This window comes from Corvus moneduloides, chromosome Z (genome assembly GCF_009650955.1).
Source record: "Corvus moneduloides isolate bCorMon1 chromosome Z, bCorMon1.pri, whole genome shotgun sequence".
NCBI lineage: Eukaryota > Metazoa > Chordata > Aves > Passeriformes > Corvidae > Corvus > Corvus moneduloides.
The window spans coordinates 807501-820412 of NC_045511.1; the positions used below are offsets into that span (position 1 = coordinate 807501).

Consider the following 12912-nt stretch of genomic DNA (forward strand, 5'->3'; position numbering starts at 1 on the left):
GACTTCCCTGGGAATAAACAAAAGCCAGGGGAAAAAACGAAACAAAACGCCAAATCATTCCCAAAAAAAGGCGGCCAGTGGAAGCTGCCGAGGGAATTTGGGAACAGGAGGCCTGGAAAAAATTCCAGGCAGGATTTGCAGCGAGTTGCTTTTTTTTCCCGTTTTTTTCCCCCCCCAGCTCACAGGGAATTTTCGGAGCCTTTCCTGGTCGCTCGGAGGTTGCTCCTTGCCGTGCCGGGAGCGTTTGGGGACGCTTGGTGGGATGGATGAGATGATTGCTGCCGTGAATTCCCGGATCCTCGGCTCTCCCTGAAACCCCATCCCGCAGGATGCTGGCCGGGATGGGCACTGGGAAGCGGGAACAGGGATTTCTGCCTGCGTGGGGCCGGAGGATGGACGGACAGACGGATGGATGGATGGATGTGCGATTGCCGTTGGAGTCGGGTTTTGTGGGATCGCTTCCCAGAGATTCGAAGTGGGATTTGCACCTGGGGAATCCGGTGGAATTCAGGGAAAGAAGGATTTCCGGGGAGTGGGAAAATAAATGGGATCGGATGAGTTTTTCCCGGCTGCTCTTCCCGTTCTGGAGCCTTTCAACTCCAGAAAATTCCTGACGGATGCTCCCGGCTCCCATTCCCGCGGGAGCGCCGCAATTCCGGGCCCTGCTCCGGAGTGACAAGCGAGGAGTTGTGAATGGCACCGGGAATTCCGAGCGGGAATGGCAGCCCCTGGCCCCCGAATTGCACTGGGAATATTCCCCCCACTTCCCAGAGGATTCCTCGGGGCGTTCCCAAGGGCCGCGGTTTGGGAGCCAGGATTGAAGTGTCCGGGGCTGCTCCGGGATTGGGAAGGGAGCAGAGGCCCCTCGGGATCCAGGGGGGACGGGGAGAAAGAAATCAATCAATCAATCAATCAGACAATATCGGCTATTGGAACGAGAGAAATCAATCAAGAAATCAATAACTGTATACTATACGATAATAATACTAATAACTAGGAATCAATATTGGATATTGCAAGAAATCAATAACGGAATAAATTAATAAAGAAATAAGGAAAGAAATAAATCAATATTGGATATTGGAAATCAAGAAATCAATAACGGAATAAATTAATAAAGAAATTTATTTTCAATATTGGATATTGCAAGAAATCAATAATGGAATAAATTAATAAAGAAATAAGGAAAGAAATAAATCAATATTGGATATTGGAAATCAAGAAATCAATAACAAAATAAATTAATAAAGAAAGAAATAAATCAATATTGGATATTGGAAATCAAGAAATCAATCAATAAATAAAGACATTAATTAAAATAATAAAGAAATAAATCAATATTGGATCTTGGAAATAAATCAATAAATCAATAAATAGTTTAATAAATCTAGAAATAAATCAATATTGGATATTGGAAATCAATCAATAAAGAAATAAATTAATAAAATAAATAAATACTGGCTATTGGAAATAAATCAATAAATAAATACATCAATTAATCAATATTGATATTGGAAATAAATAAATAAATATTGGCTATTGGAAATAAATCAATAAAATTCATCAATCAATATTGGATATTGGAAATAAATAAATCTTGGCTATTAGATAAATCAATCAATAAATACATCGATTAATCAATATCGGATATTGAAAATAAATAAATAAATGTTGGCTATTGGAAATAAATAAATAAATAAATACATCAATCAATCAATATTGGATATTAGAAATAAATAAATAAATAAACATGATATTGGAAATAAATCGATACACCAATCAATCAATATTGGATATTGGAAATAAATAAATAAATACTGGCTATTGGAAATAAATCAATAAATAAATACATCAATTAATATTGGATATTGAAAATAAATAAATAAATAAATGTTGGATATTGGAAATAAACAAATAATAAATGAATAAGTCAATATTGGGACTTAATCAATTAATCAATCAATCTACCAATCAATCAACCAATCCCTGTAAGTGACTCGATATCTTGAATTAAAGAAATCAATATCAGAGATAGGGGATGTGATAACGGGTATGGATATCAGAGATAGGGGATGTGATAACGGGTATGGATATCAGAGATAGGGGATGTGATAACGGGTATGGATATCAGAGATGGGGGATGTGATAACGGGTATGGATATCAGAGATAGGGGATGTGATAACGGGTATGGATATCAGAGATGGGGGATGTGATAACGTGTATGGATATCAGAGATAGGGGATGTGATAACGGGTATGGATATCAGAGATAGGGGATGTGATAACGGGTATGGATATCAGAGATGGGGGATGTGATAACGGGTATGGATATCAGAGATGGGGGATGTGATAACGGGTATGGATATCAGAGATGGGGGATGTGATAACGGATATGGATATCAAGAGATGGGGGATGTGATAACGGGTATGGATATCAGAGATAGGGGATATGATAACAGATATGGATATCAGAGATAGGGGATGTGATAACAGATATGGATATCAGAGATAGGGGATGTGATAACGTGTATGGATATCAGAGATGGGGGATGTGATAACAGGTATGGATATCAGAGATGGGGGATGTGATAACGGGTATGGGTATCAGAGATAGGGGATGTGATAACGGGTATGGATATCAGAGATAGGGGATGTGATAACGGGTATGGATATCAGAGATGGGGGATGTGATAACGGGTATGGATATCAGAGATGGGGGATGTGATAACAGATATGGATATCAGAGATAGGGGATGTGATAACGGGTATGGATATCAGAGATGGGGGATGTGATAACGGGTATGGAAATCAGAGATGGGGGATGTGATAACGGGTATGGATATCAGAGATGGGGGATGTGATAACGGGTATGGATATCAAGAGATGGGGGATGTGATAACGGGTGTGGATATCAGAGATGGGGGATGTGATAACGGGTGTGGATATCAGAGATGGGGGATGTGATAACGGGTGTGGATATCAGAGATGGGGGATGTGATAACGTGTATGGATATCAGAGATAGGGGATGTGATAACGGGTATGGATATCAGAGATGGGGGATGTGATAACGGATATGGATATCAGAGATAGGGGATGTGATAACGGGTATGGATATCAGAGATGGGGGATGTGATAACGGGTATGGATATCAGATAGGGGATGTGATAACGGGTATGGATATCAGAGATAGGGGATGTGATAACGGGTATGGATATCAGAGATGGGGGATGTGATAACGGATATGGATATCAGAGATACCGGATGTGATAACGGGTATGGATATCAGAGATGGGGGATGTGATAACGGGTATGGATATCAGAGATGGGGGATGTGATAACGGAAATGGATATCAGATAGGGGATGTGATAACGGGTATGGATATCAGAGATAGGGGATGTGATAACGGGTATGGATATCAGAGATGGGGGATGTGATAACGGATATGGATATCAGAGATGGGGGATGTGATAACAGGTATGGATATCAGAGATGGGGGATGTGATAACGGGTATGGGTATCAGAGATGGGGGATGTGATAACGGGTATGGATATCAGATAGGGGATGTGATAACGGGTATGGATATCAGAGATGGGGGATGTGATAACGGGTATGGATATCAGATAGGGGATGTGATAACGGGTATGGATATCAGAGATGGGGGATGTGATAACAGGTATGGATATCAGAGATGGGGGATGTGATAACGGGTATGGATATCAGAGATGGGGGATGTGATAACGGATATGGATATCAGATAGGGGATGTGATAACGGGTATGGATATCAGAGATAGGGGATGTGATAACGGGTATGGATATCAGAGATGGGGGATGTGATAACGGGTATGGATATCAGAGATAGGGGATGTGATAACGGGTATGGATATCAGAGATAGGGGATGTGATAACGGGTATGGATATCAGAGATAGCGGATGTGATAACGGGTATGGATATCAGAGATAGGGGATGTGATAACGGGTATGGATATCAGAGATGGGGGATGTGATAACGGATATGGATATCAGAGATAGGGGATGTGATAACGTGTATGGATATCAGAGATGGGGGATGTGATAACGGGTATGGATATCAGAGATGGGGGATGTGATAACGGGTATGGATATCAGAGATGGGGGATGTGATAACGTGTATGGATATCAGAGATGGGGGATGTGATAACTTGTATGGATATCAGAGATGGGGGATGTGATAACGGGTATGGATATCAGAGATAGGGGATGTGATAACGTGTATGGATATCAGAGATGGGGGATGTGATAACGGGTATGGATATCAGAGATGGGGGATGTGATAACGGGTATGGATATCAGAGATAGGGGATGTGATAACGGATATGGATATCAGATAGGGGATGTGATAACAGGTATGGATATCAGAGATGGGGGATGTGATAACGGGTATGGATATCAGATAGGGGATGTGATAACGGGTATGGGTATCAGAGATAGGGGATGTGATAACGGGTATGGATATCAGAGATAGGGGATGTGATAACGGGTATGGATATCAGAGATACCGGATGTGATAACGGGTATGGATATCAGAGATAGGGGATGTGATAACGGATATGGATATCAGAGATAGGGGATGTGATAACGGATATGGATATCAAGAGATCGGGGATGTGATAACGGGTATGGATATCAGAGATAGGGGATGTGATAACGGATATGGATATCAGAGATAGGGGATGTGATAACGGGTATGGATATCAGAGATGGGGGATGTGATAACGGATATGGATATCAGAGATGGGGGATGTGATAACGGGTATGGGTATCAGAGATGGGGGATGTGATAACGGGTATGGGTATCAGAGATGGGTGATGTGATAACTGGTATGGGTATCAGAGATGGGGGATATGATAACGGGTATGGGTATCAGAGATGGGTGATGTGATAACGGGTATGGGTATCAGAGATAGGGGATCTGATAATGCATATCGATGTGAGATAGGAAATGTGATAACGGGTATTGATGTGAGATATGAAATATGGTATCAAATCTGGATATTAGACTTTAAATCCCCTATTGAATCGAGATATTAAACATTAAATGTGATATTGAACTTAGATATTAGAGGTATTGATATGCTATCAACTGCCAGTATTAGAGGCATTAAATATGGTATCAGTATTGATTTTAAACCTTAACTGTGAGCGTGAATATAGATATTAAAGGCATTAAATATGATATTGAATCTGATTATTAAGCATTAGATGTGATGTTCAATATAGATATTGAACATTAAATAGATATTAAACATTAAACATTCTGTTAACTGTGGATATGAAACTTAAAATATGATGTTAAATACAGATATTAAACCTTAAATATGATGTTAAATACTGATATTAATCATTCAATCTGGTGTTACCTCTAAATATAAGCATTAAATATGAGATTAAATATAGATATTAAAGATACTGAATATGATCATAGACAGAGATGGTAAATATGGTATCAAGCATTAGATGTGATGTTAAACACCGATATCAGACATTAGATGTGATATTAAATGCAGATATCAAACGTCAGCTGTGATGGTGAAGGCAGACGTGCCGGGTTCAATCTGTTGAATATCGATATCAAACATTAGGTGTGATATTAGATACTGATATCAGACATTAGATGTGATATTAAATGCTGATATCAGACATCCGCTGCGATGTTAAATATTGATCTCAAACATCAGCCGTGACGGTGAAGGCAGATGTGCCGGGTTCAATCCGTTGAATATCGATATCAAACATTAGGTGTGATATTAGATAGCGATAGCAAGCATTAGGTGTGATATTAGATACTGATATCAGACATTAGGTGTGATATTAAATACCGATCTCAGACATCAGCTGTGATATTAAATACTGATCTCAAACATCAGCCGTGACGGTGAAGGCAGATGTGCCGGGTTCAATCCGTTGAATATCGATATCAAACATTAGGTGTGATATTAGATAGCGATAGCAAGCATTAGGTGTGATATTAGATACTGATATCAGACATTAGGTGTGATATTAAATACCGATCTCAGACATCAGCTGTGATATTAAATACCGATCTCAAACATCAGCCGTGATATTAAATACTGATCTCAAACATCAGCCGTGACGGTGAAGGCAGATGTGCCAGGTTCAATCTGTTGAATATCGATACCAAGCATTAGGTGTGATATTAAATACCGATCTCAGACATCAGCTGTGATATTAAATGCTGATATCAAACATCATGTGATATTAAATGCTGATCTCAAACATCAGTGACGGTGAAGGCAGACGTGCCGGGTTCAGAGCGCTCCGTGCCGCTCTGCTGAAGCCCTGGCTGCGCTCTGAGTCCATGAACGGCACCCGCTGCAGGCTGTGATCGATAAGTAGCCACGGGCAGGGGCGCAGCTGCCAAATCGCAGCGGGCACGTGGAGGGAGGGAAGGGCTCCGGCTGCTCGGCACCAGTGTGGAAGTCCCAGTCCCAGTCCCAGTCCCAGTCCCAGTGAGGCTCGAGCTGCCCAGTGCCCTGGCTGGTTTGGGCGTGGGTACAGGGATAACGGGGCTGGGGAAGTGTGTGAATGGACAGTTATATAAACACAGCTGGGGAAAGGGACGGGGGTGGAAATATGGAGGTGGACAGGTAGGCAAATAATAGATCAATAGATCAATAGATCAGTATATCAGTATATCAATATATAAATATATCAGTATATCAGTATGTCAGTGTATAGCTAAATAAATATAGAGATGTGCAGGTAGGCAAATAATAGATCAATAGATCAATAGATCAGTATATCAATATATAAATATATCAGTATATCAGTGTATAGCTAAATAAATATAGAGATGTGCAGGTAGGCAAATAATAGATCAATAGATCAGTATATCAGTATATCAATATATAAATATATCAATATATAAATATATCAATATATCAGTATATCCATATATCAGTATATAGCTAAATAAATATAGAGATGTACAGGTAGGCAAATAATAGATCAAGATATCAATATATCAGTGTATCAGTATATCAATACATCAATATATAGCTAAATAAATATATAGGTACCTAGGTACATAAATATATAAATATATGAATATAAAAATATATGAATATATAAATATATAATTATGTAAATATATAAATATGTAAATATATAAATATATAGATATATCAATTTATAAATATATAGCTAAATAAATATGTAAATGTACAGGTGTATAAATACATAAATATATAAAGAGAGAGATATATAAATATATATAGATATATCAATATATAAATACATAGCTATATAAATATCTAGATATATAAATATCTAGATATATAGGTATAGAAGTGTATCGATAGACAGGTATATAAATATATAAATATATAAAAATATAAATAGGCAGCTGTATCAATATATTAATATATAGCTAAATAAATATATATACAGGTATATCAATATATAAATTTTTAAATATATACATATCTAGAAATATAGGTATAGAAATATACAGATAGACAGGCATATAAATATGTAGCTATATAAATATATAGATATACAGGTGTATAAATATGTAAATATATAAATATGTAGCTATATCAAGATATAAATATATAGCTACATAAATATCGAGATATATAGGTATAGAAATATAGAGATATACAGGCATATAAATATCTAGATACATAGCTATATAAATACATAACTATATAAATGTGTAACTATATATATAGAGGTATATAAATATATCAATATATAGCTACATAGATATATAGGTATAGAAATATATAGATATGTAAATATATGAATATATAGCTAAACAGATATAGAAATATAGAAATAAATAGGTGTCTAAATATATAAATATATAGCTATGTAAATATAATCATATCTAGCTATAGAAATGCATGGATATAGAAATACAGAAATATATAGCTATATAAATACATAGGTATATAAACATATAAATATATCACTAGAGAAATATAGATATAGAAATATAGAAATATAAATATATAGCTATATAAGTACATAGGTATATAAATATATAAATATATATATAAGGATATAGCTATCGAAATACATAGGTATATAAATATATAGATATAGAAATATATAGCTGTAGAAATACATAGATATGTAAATATATAAATATATAGGTATATAAATGTATAAATGTGTAGATCAGGATTGGATATTGGAACTAAAGGAATCAGTCCATCAATCAATCAATCCCTGTAAGCAAATTGATACCTCGAATTAAATCCGAATTCCTAAATAAATCCTTCCCTATCAATACATAATAATTGATCAAGAATGATAATCATAAAGAACAATAAGCTGTAAATAATAAATACAGCTATATTCATATACGAGTATATAGCTCTATAAACATCTATTTATATAGTTAATATTGCTATATTCATATGTGAGTATATAGCTCTATAAATGTATTTACATATCTAGTATATTTAATATCTATTTAAGATGGCTGTATTTATATATGAGTATATAGCTCTGTAAATATCTATTTAATATCTATTTAATATAGCTATAGTCATATGTAAGTATATAGCTCTAGAAATATATTTTTATATATTTGATATAGCTATATTCCTATATAAGTAACTAGCTCTATAAATATATTTATATCTATTTAATATGGCTATGTTCATATATTAGTAACTAGCTCTATAAATATATTTTTATATATTTAATATCTATTTTATATAGCTATATTCATATATTAGCATATAGCTCTATAAATATATTTTTATATATTTAATATCTATTTTATATAGCTATATTCATAAATTAGCATATAGCTCTATAAATATATTTTTATATATTTAATATCTATTTAATATAGCTATATTCATATATTAGCATATAGCTCTATAAATATATTTTTATAGATTTAATATCTATTTCATATAGCTATATTCATATATTAGCATATAGCTCTGTAAATATATTTATATATATCTAATATCTATTTAATATAGCTGTATTCATATATGAGTATATAGCTCTATAAATATATTTATTTATATTTAATAGCTATTTAATATAGCTGTATTCATATATGAGTAACTAGCTCTATAAATACATTTATATCTATTTAGTGTAGCTATATTCATATATGAGTATATAGCTCTATAAATATATTTATATCTATTTAATATCTCTATATTCATATATCAATAACTAGCTCTATAAATATATTTATTTAATATGGCTTTATTCATATATGAGTAACTAGCTCTAGAAATATATTTATATCTATTTAATATCTCTATATTCATATGTCAGTCACTAGCCCTAGAAATATATTTATATCTATTTAATATCTCTATATTCATATATCAGTAACTAGCTCTATAAATATATTTTATATCTATTTAATATCTCTATATTCATATATCAGTAACTAGCTCTATAAATATATCTATTTAATATCTCTATATTCATATATCAGTAACTAGCCCTATAAATATATTTATATCTATTTAATATCTCTATATTCATATATCAGTAACTAGCTCTATAAATATATCTATTTAATATCTCTGTATTCATATATCAGTAACTAGCCCTATAAATAAATCTATTTAATATCTCTGTATTCATATATCAGTAACTAGCCCTATAAATATATTTATATCTATTTAATATCTCTACATTCATATATCAGTCACTAGTTCTATAAATATATTTATATCCATTTACTATCTCTACATTCATATATCAGTCACTAGCCCTAGAAATACCCATTTCTCTACATTAATCGAGCTCTATCGATCACTATCTGTGCCATATCGATACACATCCATCGATCTCTGCCCTATCGATCCGGCTATCGATCTATACCCAAACCCGTCGATATCCAGCAGCTGGGGGGGTGTGTTCCATAAAACAGACACCCAGCTCGAGCAGGATTTCCCGGGATAACGCCCGGCACGGAGAGGGGATGGAGAGGGGCGGCTCCGAATCCCCGCCAAGGGCCGGAGCTCCGCAGAGCTGGGCCTCCTCCTCCTCCTCCTCTGGGCCATCAGTGAATGGCATCGATGATCCCTGCTATAGATGATCAATAGTGGGTGTATTGGATGTGGATCCCATGGGATCCCCTGTATATATCAGCTATAGGATATATTTTATATTGAATATATTGATGTGGATCCCATTGATTGTGGGATCCCCGGTATATATCAGCTATAGGATATATTTTATAGTGGATGTGGATCCCATTGATTCTGGGATCCCCAGTATTTATCATCTATAGGATCTATTTTATAGTGGATGTGGATCCCATTGATTCTGGGATCCCCAGTATCAATCAGCTATAGAATATATTTTATATTAGGTTTATTTTATATGTATCACATTTATTCTATCTATGATCCCTATTCTAGATCAGCTATAGAATATATTTTATATTGGATATATTTTATATGTATGACATTTATTCTGTGATCCCTATTATATATAATCGATAGAATATATCTTAGATATATTTTATATGTATCACATTTATTCTATGATCTCTCATATATAATCTCTATGATATATTCTATATATTATATATTAGATATATTTTATATGTATGACATTTATTCTGGGATCCCTATTATATATAATCTGTAGAATATATTTTATATTAGAGATATTTTATACCTATCCCATTTATTCTGTCTATGATCCCTATTATATAATCTATAGAATATATGCTATATATTCTATATTAGATATATTTGATGTGTATCACATTCATTCTACCTATGATCGCTATCATAGATCATCTATACAATACACTCTATATATCAGATCTATTTTATATGTATTACGTTTCTTCTACCTGTGATTCCTATTATAGATCATCTAGATGATAGATTCTGTATATTCTATAGATCAGATCTCTTTGATGTGTATCACATTGATTCTGTGAGCTCTATTCTATATCATCTATACGATATATTCTATAGATCAGATCTATTTGATGTGTATCACATTTCTTCTGTGAGCTCTATTCTATATCATCTATACGATATATTCTATAGATCAGATCTATTTGATGTGTATCACATTTCTTCTGTGAGCTCTATTCTATATCATCTATATGATATATCCTATATATTAGATATTAGATCTATTTGATGTGTACCACATTTCTTCTGTGATCTCTGTATCATCTATATGATATATCCTATATATTAGATATCAGATCTATTTGATGTGTATCACATTTCTTCTGTGATCTCTATTCTATATCATCTATATAATATATCCTATATATTAGATATTAGATCTATTTGACGTGTCTCACATTTCTTCTGTGATCTCTATTCTATATCATCTATATGATATATCCTATATATTAGATATCAGGTCTATTTGATGTGTATCACATTTCTTCTGTGGTCCCTATTACATACCATCTATATGATATCATCTATATGATATCTATATATCATCTATATCCTATATATCCCATCCATTTGATGCGTACCACATTTCTTCTCCCTATCTGGTATCTATCCCGTCTATTCCATGGATTCCATGTGTTATATGGATCATACACATCCCATATGCGTCCAGGTCATCATGGATGTGTTTGATCCTGATTATTCCTACATCCATTACTATTATTATTACTATTATTATTATTATTATTATTATTACTATTATTATTACTATTATTATTTCTCGGTGCTGGCCGATTGAAGTGGGTTCTCCCTCGGCCTGCTCCCTGTTCCCAGCTGGAATTTCCCCGGAGCGGGCCGGGGCCGGAGCTGTGCCGGAGAGGCAGCAAAGGGGGAACGGCGGCGTTTCTTCGGGATGAGGGGAGGTTGCGGTGGGAACGGAGGGAAAGACGGAAAAGAGGGAAATCTGGGAGAGCGGCGGGGAAAGGCTGGAGCTGGGAATGATCCGGTGAAAGGGAGAGTGAAAGTCGGGAATGCAGAGAAATCCCCAAAATGGGGAAAGGGGGAAAATGGAGGGGAGTGGAGGAAATGAAGGGAATCGAGGAAAAGAGAGGAAGTAGAGAAAAATAGAGAGTATCAAGAAATAGATGAGAAATAGAGAAAAAGAGAGAAAATGGAGAAATGGAGAAAAATAGGGGAAATAGAGAAAAATAGAGAAAATAGAGAAAAATAGAGTAAATAGAGAAATATATGGGAAATAGAGAAAAATAGAGAAAATGTAGAAATGGAGAAAAATAGAGGAAATAGAGAAAAATAGAGGAAATAGAGAAAAATAGAGGAAATAGAGAAATATATGGGAAATAGTGAAAATAGAGAAAATAGAGAAATGGAATAAAATAGAGGAAATAGAGAAAAGAGAGGAAATAGAGAAGAATATGGGAAATAGAGAAAACTAGAGAATATAGAGAAAAATAGAGAAAATGTAGAAATGGAGAAGAATAGAGGAAATAGAGAAAATAGAGAAAAAGATCTAAATGGAGAAAAATAAAGGAAATAGAGAAAAATATGGGAAATAGAGAAAAATAGAGAATATAGAGAAAATGTAGAAATGGAGAAAAATAGAGAAAATAGAGAAATATCTAAATGGAGAAAAATAAAGGAAATAGAGAAAAATACGGGAAATAGAGAAAAATATCTAAATGGAGAAAAATAGAGGAAATAGAGAAAAATAGAGAATATAGAGAAAAGGATAGAAAATAGAGAAAAATATCTAAAGGGAGAAAAATAGAGAAAATAGAGAAAAATAGAGAAAATGTAGAAATGGAGAAAAATAAAGGAAATGGAGAAAAATAGAGAAAATACAGAAAAAGATAGAAAATATAGAGAAATATCTAAATAGAGAAAAATATGGGAAATGGAGAAAAATAGAGAAAATAGAGAAAAAGATAGAAAATAGAGAAAAATATAGAAAATATAGGAAATAGAAAATA

At 34.1% G+C, this 12912-nt stretch overlaps 1 protein-coding gene across 20 annotated transcripts in view; it reads left to right on the plus strand.

The window, feature by feature from the left end:
- The window catches only part of TCF4 (transcription factor 4), a 142727-nt gene that overhangs the window by 96104 nt on the left and 33711 nt on the right, over window positions 1-12912 (plus strand). The window lies entirely within an intron of this gene.